The following is a 7,551-nucleotide window of genomic DNA, read 5'->3' as shown; positions in this document are numbered from 1 at the left end:
GGGGGGGGGGGGAGGGGAGGGCGCATTTTAGCGCGACGTCTCGTTAGAGAGCGCGCAACACACACACACACCATACACGCACGTGAGAAAGTGAAAGAAAAACGGCTGGCGACACTCACCTCTGACGGCGGCGTTCAGCCTGTCGAGGTTGGCGAGCGTGAGCGGCACCGGGCCGAAGTGCATGACGACCGATTTGCCGGAGCCGCGGCGGGCCATGAAGATGCCGGTGTAGCCGCGGCGCACGTATTGGCCGCAGGTGTCGTTCACGGTGAGATCGACGGTAGCGTTGAGCGCGCCCTTGATCGCCCTCTTGACGCGCGCGTGCAGCAGCAGCCCGTGCCGCAGCTCCTTGATCTTCCCCGTGAAGATGTAGTCCGACTGGCGCACCTTACCCAGGAACGTCGTGTCGTTCTTGATCGCCGCCGTCAAGTTTGCCCGACACTCCAGCAGCTCCCTGGTCGATAGGCTCGCCAACGACAAGCCGAGCCAGAGGACCATCAAGCTGATCACCGTGTGACTAAGCATCTTGAACTCGGTCATGTCGCTTCTTTCTCCTCTTCCTCGTTGTTCTCCCGAGAGCCACGTCGGGCCTCGACGTTTGGACCCCGAACCGGAGTATTATCGGCGTCCGGGACGACTTTGTTTCTCCCTCCGTCAACCGTACCGATAATTCTTATGTTCGACCCCCGAACACTGTCAGACACTTACGGACACTACACGATAAAGTCACGCTGCGTATTGGTGTCGACACGGTAGTTCGCACTATTTGTCATTCGCGTCTCGACGTTAATCGAACGTACATACTCGAGCGCGATGCGTCGTCATTAATCACCGGGCTCGAATCAGGGAGGGGGGGATTCACCTCGGGGACTCTCATGTGTGATTCTACAATCTACACTCGAGAAGAGTCCGCTACATCGCGGCGCTAGTCACAAGTGGGCACTCGATCTACCGGCCGAGGCTCGCTTGATTAATTCCTCGCTTCGAGTCGAGGGCATATCTCGGAGGCTTCCTCTACCGTCGGCGGGATAAGGAAGGCGGACGTCGATCGGAGAGTAGCCGGGATCAATCGCGGGCGACTCCCGGATCCCGACGACAACAACAACACACGATAAAGACGCGGGCGTTAATCAGAGAGTGGGCCGCCTTGCTCGTGATTAATTCCTCTCCGAATCGAGGACGGATCCAGTCGGGCCGCCGCGGTAAGGTTTCCTCTAAATGGAAACGAGTCCGAAAGCGAAGCAACAGGTTGGCGCCGCGTGTCGACCCACGCTCGCTCGCCGATTTCCAATCGCCGCGTGCCCGACACGAGAGAGAGAGAGAGAGATCGGCCGGAAAACAGCGACGTCGCGTTGTAGCCGATCGATCGGCGGATCGATAAACCGCGGCGCCGGGTTCACCTTCCTCGCTCGCGCGACGTTTTATCGTCTCCTTGATGAGACCAGATGCCGAACGCGCGCGCGCGAGCGATCGTCAACGAGACGCGTTCACGCACGCCGGACTTTCAACAGGTTCCGATCGAAACCGTCGGATCGAACTGCAAATGCCCTCTCGCTGCTCGAGCTCGCTGATCGTTTCGATCGAATCACGACCGCCTGGCCGAGCTACCGTTCCGTTTACGGCCGCCGAAGCGCGAAACTTCACGCTGAAACTCGTCCTCTTTCTTCGTCCGGGACTTCGATTATCCTGTGATCGCGCGCACTCGCGTAGCGTCGTCGATGGAATAATCACGGGGATGCGGAATATTATTCACTGGAGAACATCACAGGTCGCCATGGGAGATATAGCTGGGGATTCGCGTCGGATAACGATTCACTCGGGCACCACCTCGGCCGGCGATCCATCCGCGAGTTTCGGGCTCGCGAGCCTGAACGAGGTAGTAGCTCGCCGGTTTTACGATCCAGCGTCTGCTATCTCGACGTTTCGGAATGCAGGAAAGATTGCAAAATCCCCGTCGCCGGACACGTTCGACAGATTATTCCGCGAGCGTAAACGGCATGCGCGCGTGTCCTTTTCGTAATACTCAATTATCTGGAATTAATGCCCCGCGAAACTCGACGCTGAGGGAACGCGTCTATCTCTTTCCTCTTTTTCCCCTGTTTGCAATTACTCATACGCGGTACCCGGTATTTCGATGTTTCCCTCGGAAGGGAGCGGGAGGCGGGAAGGGGCATCGGCGGTAACGATCACGATTCTTCATTCACCGGTCGACGTCCTTCGCGAAAAAATCAAGAAAAAACACCGTAAACGTTACCGCGAGGACCTCGCGGAAGCTCTCACGGTGGGCCGTCGTCGCCGCGGGGAAAGCGTCGACGACACTGGTCGTTGACAGCCGTCCGATGCACTCGGTATTCGGCGGAGAGACACGCACCACCGCGTGCGACATGGGCGAGAGAGAACCGACTCTCGCGCGCGCGCGCGATCGAGCGGCCGCTGCCAAAAGGGCACTGTCAGCGCGAGAGGAAGTTGACGGCGCGGGATCCGCTGTCGGTCGGATGGCTGCCACCGCGCGAGAGTGAGAGAGCAGTGGTCGAGGTGGTGGTTGGTCGCGTGGAGGCACGCGCTGGACTGAGGAGGGCTAAGTGTGGATGCTGCAACTACAACGTGTAGGCGTAAGTCGCCTTAGAGAACGCGGGACCGAGAGGGAGAGAGAGATGAGGAGAGGGCGCGCGAGTGTGTGGGTGCGTGGCCGCGTGCTTGCGTGCGACGACCGCGGCGGTACGCACGTGTGCGTGCGCCCGCAGAGAGAGAGAGAGAGGGGAGAGAAATCTTAGCCGAGAATGGCAGTGAGCGAAGGTGCGCACACGCGAGAGCAACAGAGCGGCACCTTCCCCGCGTTGGACGCGCGCTCGCACGCGCGGCACGCGCGCGAAACGCCGAGGAAAAAGTCCCGAGGAAGACCCGACCATTCGAGAAAAGTCGCGCGGACCGGCCGGATTTCTCGCTGTTTAAACGAATCGATGAATCTCAATCGAGAAGTGCGCGTATAGTGCCTCTTTATTCACTCGTAATAACCGAGTCCTTTAGATCCAATTAAATATGTCTATTCAAATAAGTATATTTCTCCAAAGATATACTAAAATACTTCAAGGGTACATTTTATACACGTATAAAGCGTATACATTGCAATCTCTCTCTCTCTCTTTAGAATCTTGTTTGTTCTCTTCATTTACGTGCCGATTTATTCTATTCGAAATCCGAAAGCCCTAAGTTTCATTCAAGCGATCCCCACGTTGAGCCACGTACAATTCTTTGACTAATTAAGAACGAATCTCTCGATCGACGAGCAAAATCGACAGCTTCGTATTTACAAGCGATTGAAGCCCAAACGGGATTCCTCCCGTTATCAGTCGTACGATTTCACGGGATTTATCCCGTGCTTTCATTGAGAGTGCTCGGCCACCGGGATGAAAAGGTACGGCGTCTAATTTGACGCCTGCGACGACGTTTTTACACTATCAATTTACGAATACACGCGGGCGCGATCGACATGGCGCAGCCGCGATCGCGCGAGAAAGTGGCCGAGGTTAAACGATCTAATCGACACCGGCTTAACGACCGGCGATCTCGGACGGTTTGTAATTGATGGCGATCGATAATGCCGAGCGTTATACGCGGCGCCTGTACTCTCCGCTCGGTATCACCCACGAAACGTGAGAATCCGGCTTAACGAGCCCGTGGAAAAAGTTAATGGCTCGACTTCGACAACCACAGCGGAGGGAAGACGCGCGCGCGTCCGTTCTCTTATTTTACGACGATAGTTTCAGCGCGACAACGCGGTGCGAAACGGGCCGAGCGTGATGTACGGTGTCGTCAGTTATGGTACATCATAATTTTCGCGGATGTACGTCCCGGCACTATGTTACGCAGGGCTTTGCGAGCTGGGCGTGGATTCGACGAGATTCTTGTCTCATGACACACACACACATATACACATTGGCCACACGTAGTCTCGAGTTTCGAATGTTCGCAGAAACGATCTCCGAGATAGCGATCCTAGAGAATCTCCAGATAAGTTGCCTACGCCCTTTCTCAGACAGAAACGGAAGTACGGACCGTTCCGTAAGACTGGACTTTCGAAACGCATTATTTCATATTATGGAGAAAACTGCTGTGATTGCTACCACAGTCTCCGTGGTTAGAAGAGAAATTTATATGAATTTAAGTTAAATGGATATTACATTAAAAATCGCCGTTAGTGCACGCCCATCTGTACAGTTCTCACGGCTAATGTTATTGTTGTTTGCTGTTTACTGAATAATGTTTCCTCCTCCCGTGTAACGTTGCGATATTCGCGTTATTGAAAAATTCATTTCAAAGTTCGCCTCTCTCTCTCTCCCTTTATTTCTTATATATCTTCCTCAATTCTTCCTCCGTATCGCCCTGAGCGAGAAGCTCGCATTTAGATCGCGTACACAGCGCTAAACGCAGCAGCGCGATCCTCGGCTCGCGATAACATTGAACGTGATCTTCATAAAACTTGGAAATCGCAACGCCCACGTTTAGCGCTAAACGTGAGACGCGAGTACGAAGCGCAATAATATCTCAATCCCATGGAGCAATATATCATAATCTTGTAAAGTTCCAAGATACCCCTCGCATCATCCATTACGCCGCCGTCAAATAATTATGCCGTTGGCATCCCACACGAACTTTCGTAAAACTACTCGCCTCGATCTAATGAACCCGGTAATAGAAATCACGCCGTGAAGTCAACAATTTACGACGTAGTCCTGGGTCAATTAGCATTGTACGATAACGGAACGTGGATCTTGTTGCGCTTGTTAATCAATGCGGTACGAATCAGCTGTAATTCCTATGAAAGCGCGTACAAAGAGAAATTGGAAAATTTATCTGCCTCGAGCTGCGCTTTAAATATGTCCCCGCGATGCGGACTCTTTTGATCTCTTTTCTATGCGACCAGAACCAATTTACCGTGCTTCTCTCTTTCCCGCCCATCGACAAATACAGACTATAATTATAATCATTCAAGATTGTACAGTGTCTCAGAACCACGGGGACAAGCTTCGTGAAGGCGTAGAGATGAACGAAAGAGTCCCGTATCACTTTGCAAGCAACACGCAACATTTCGAGTCATTAATGATTGAAAATAGCCATGTATAGAAGTTTCTTTAATGAATAACTCAAAAACTTGCGCGTTATTTGCAAAATGGTACATAGGACTTTTTTTGTTCCGAGTGACCCAATCTACAAGTGACAACTGTTGCACCTAATGACAGATTCGCGTTATTTGTTTAATATAATGTTTCAGTTTATTATTTATTACAATTGACAATCTACGACTGTACTTTGAAGAGCATAATACGTTATCAAGATTATCATTATTCAACGTTCCGTACGTGTGTGACACGCAATACGCGCGAAAAATGGCAAGCTGTCGAGTCCATTTCCAGTCAAGGGCACGGAGGATTAATACCTCTCCGCATCCTCGGAGAGCGCGATATTAGTCGAGACGTCGCGCGCGCGCGGAATTAGCACATCGTCACCGAGGCTCAGCTTATTAAGCGACGACAGAGTCCCCCCCCGGTCGTACGTTTTCAGCCGCGGCGTATTGTCAGCGGATAGCGCGCATAATACATTCGGTTGACGATAATGAATGCGTCGCGGCGGGACTCGCGCGGCCGGCCAAACGAGATCCGTCCGCCGGCCGGACAGCGGGACGATTCTGAATCGTTGGCACGCGATATCGTTTTCGCTTTTCGCTTCCACACGGGGCATTAAGTCCCCACAGCACGCGCGCGACCCAAGCGACGAGCGAAGGCGAATGCGATGCCCACGCGATATATCGCGCGCGCGCGTCCTCGCGATTCGCAGACCGTATCCCCGGAGCGGAGAAGAGGGTGTGGTATCGAAGTTACACCGGCGACGGCCCCGTATCTTACCCGCCGATTGTCAGTTCCGCGATATGCGCGACACCCCGGCAGCCTACCTCCAGATATGAGATACCGTAATGAAGCGCGTACCGACACTACCGCGTATCTTCTTCAGTTTCCTCGTGATATCGTATTCCCGACGAGACGGACGTCGCTGTATTACGAACCCGTCGGCCGAAAGCGTTGAGACATTGTGTATCGTATACGTAACAACATACATTTCGAAAAGTTTTCATGCGATGCGTTTGTACGTGATTTCGAGTAGAATAGTGGCAATCCGGCTTGATAAGGTAAGCGGGAAACCGCTCTGAGGTAAGTGCAGGTAAGAAGGTGGCGACAACCTGTTGAACATCACAACATCGCGCTTTTACTAGAGTGACGATCGAGGAAAAAGAGAGAAAACGGAGGTTCCTCGCCGTGTTTCCACCACTCCATCCGTAAATTTCAGATTATGATTCGCTGAGTACCGCACCGGTATTTTTGTCACATTAAATTAGCAACGTTGTTAAAGTTATAGTATAGTTTTAGTATATGTTTGTTTCACTTGGGTTTGTTTAACAACAAACGACATAATTTGATGTAAAATATGATTTTGTTTGAATGAAAATTTCGACTCGGGAACGTGCGTGGATTATTTTTCCAACGCACGGCGACACACTTTCGACACTCGCGAAAATGATCGATGTCGGGCGGACCGCGCAATTAACCATTACTGAGAAGATTGCGCGTTCATTCGTCGATGATGCGGCGCTGCTGACTGGAACGCCATTAAACAAATCGCCTTCACCGAGCGCGATGTTTGCATACGCAACTAGACAAATCGCCGGTCGAAGGGAGTGAAACATAGCGCTGCTGAGCCGAGGGGGACGAGCTACCGTGCCGAGTGATGCTCTAACTAACGAGTGCATCGATTTGCGCGGCTCGTTAACAATACACGCATAAGGAACACTAATGCGCCACTTTGTTTCAGACGACGACCTCGCCGCGGTGAGCCTGTCGCACTCGAATGAAAAAAAGAAAGAAGAAACGAACGGGTCGTGTCGTCGGGCATACCTCGCGTCTACCTCACGGCACACTCCCCCTTTGCGTATAACTATATCTTCGTCGAGCATGCGACGACAAGTACGATCGTCCTGACCGCATGGCGCTCGCAAGGGTGCAGTTGACTGAACTGCTCCGGCAACGACCGTCGTTCTTCTAATATATAATAATCTGGTAGTCACGATCGATCTATTTCTAGCGCGCGAGGAAATTTCACGTTCGACATAAACGTACCGTCGGGAATAATTAACCTTCCTAAAAGAATGATCTCGCGCGCGTCTCTTCGTCGGAAATAATAACGTCAGTAGCAGATAGGTTTTAGCTTTCGAACTGGCAGACGAAAGTTGGACACCTCTCTCTCGTAACGTCCGCAACTAAAAATCACTTAGGTGCGTTAAGGTCGCCGAAGAATTCGAGCAGGGGATCGAGCGCGGATCGTCCGCGAAAGCGACCTGTCGACGGCTCGATGAAGATGAGTTATGGCGACCGTCGCCTCCGGGTCTCGCGGGGGCCTCCCCCACCTCCGCCGTCGTTCCGCGGGATCTTACAAATGCTCGCGTGCACGTACGCCGTAATGCCGGCGTCGTTAACTCTTTATACGTTTGTCAGGACCTTT

Source organism: Dinoponera quadriceps, unplaced genomic scaffold (genome assembly GCF_001313825.1).
Source record: "Dinoponera quadriceps isolate SergipeBrazil2010 unplaced genomic scaffold, ASM131382v1 scaffold3024, whole genome shotgun sequence".
NCBI classification, from domain to species: domain Eukaryota; kingdom Metazoa; phylum Arthropoda; class Insecta; order Hymenoptera; family Formicidae; genus Dinoponera; species Dinoponera quadriceps.
The sequence above is the reverse complement of the archived record's forward strand: the minus strand, read 5'-3'. Positions refer to the sequence as shown.